At 43.9% G+C, this 1,577-nt stretch overlaps 1 long non-coding RNA gene across 1 annotated transcript; it reads left to right on the top strand.

The window, feature by feature from the left end:
• The first annotated feature begins 378 nt into the window (after positions 1-378).
• Positions 379-1,190, top strand: LOC142301322 (uncharacterized). Its single transcript, XR_012752761.1, has 4 exons — positions 379-561; positions 642-699; positions 928-1,019; positions 1,125-1,190. It is a non-coding gene; the product is annotated as an uncharacterized LOC142301322 (long non-coding RNA).
• Positions 1,191-1,577: the final 387 nt, after the last annotated feature.

Genomic DNA, 1,577 nt, shown 5'->3' with positions numbered 1-1,577 from the left:
CCTATGTTCCCCCTCCTGTATCTCTTACTCATACACCACTTATATTCCCATATCGATATTAGGCCCTCTATGTGCTCACACTATACCACTGCTGCCACATCCATACCATGCTTATTACACACTTACATTACTGACACATCCATGCCTCTAACAGACTTTAGGATTTTGCCTGTAGTTTCTTCCCTACATTATGCCCACACCTCTTTCTATGATGGACACATCCCTTATCCTATCATACTCAGCGCTCAGTGTCCTGACCCTGCCTATCGTTCATCCCACACTACTGACGTCATGCTCACACCCCTCGACATGACTGACATGTCTCTGTTCCTGTCAGACCCAGTGCTCATGTGCCCAGCCCCTCCCAACACCTGCTCAGCACTGCTGACATCACGCACATGTGCAGTGGACACTTTCCCACCATGCATTGCGCCCCGTCCAAACCGGAAGTGACGCTCCACTTAGTGTTCTCCTTATAATGGTGCTCCCCAGTCCAGTACACCCACGCTGCCATCACCACTGCCACCGCTGTTCCAGCACTATATGGTCCTCTATGAGCAGGTAACCCAGTGTATCCTCCCCCTGTGGACCTCTCACTATCTCTGCTTACCATTCTCTAATGCTTTTGACTTTCCTTCCAGGCGTCTTCTCCTCTCCTCCTCTGCCTCTGTGTTTAATCCTCACATCACCACCATTCTGGTATGTAGTTCTGCTACCTTGATTACTACTATCTCTTTCCATGTAAAATGGTCATGCATATATGTACTTAACTGATGTACTTGTGCTTTCTTCAATGAGGAATATAATGTTCCTATGTACCTATTACATGATTCTATTGCCATCTGTATCATCCAGCGGACAGTGTCCTGACTTCCTCATATTGCATTGTGGTGCTTCTTCTTATGCATATTATTTCTAAACTGCCAGATACCGCTTAATGCTGAATGTGACGCCCTCCACTTACCCTCTACCCTGACGGCTGTCCCTGTGACCCGTATACCTCTGCGTCTCTATTATAAGTATGTACATATCCTGTATATAGGTGTATAAATGTATATTTGTATATATTGCTGTATGTCACACTTGTGTATATATATACTCACGGTGTACTTTTACCTCCACAGGCAACTACCTTGAGAAAGGTCTGATAAACCGAAACGTTGGTTTGTTGCTTTTGTGTCAGGGTTCACATTTTGCAATTTTTGTTGGTTGTGAATAAAAACACTTGCATTCAAATTTTCATCTCCTCTCTTATTGAGTGCTCGGGTTCCCCATTACTTGTTACTAATTTATTACCCGATAGCACCTATCTGTAGCAGTTGCAGCCGGACTTTTCTGTATTTAATTAGGAATAGAGTTAAAGCACAAGTTAGGGTCAGACAATTGGTCAGAAATAGGGTTAGTCCAGCAGTTAAAGTTAGGTTATCCCAGTATTTAAGGTTTAGGTAAAGTCAGAGGTGAAGATTAGGGTTGGGTCCTTGGTTAAGGCTAGGGTTAGGGTTAGACCATGGGTTAGAAATAGAGTAAAAACAGGAGTTAGTTTAAAACTAGGGGCTAGAAATAGGGTTAGTCCAGCA

Source organism: Anomaloglossus baeobatrachus, chromosome 4 (assembly GCF_048569485.1).
Source record: "Anomaloglossus baeobatrachus isolate aAnoBae1 chromosome 4, aAnoBae1.hap1, whole genome shotgun sequence".
NCBI classification, from domain to species: domain Eukaryota; kingdom Metazoa; phylum Chordata; class Amphibia; order Anura; family Aromobatidae; genus Anomaloglossus; species Anomaloglossus baeobatrachus.
The sequence above is the reverse complement of the archived record's forward strand: the minus strand, read 5'-3'. Positions and strand labels throughout refer to the sequence as shown.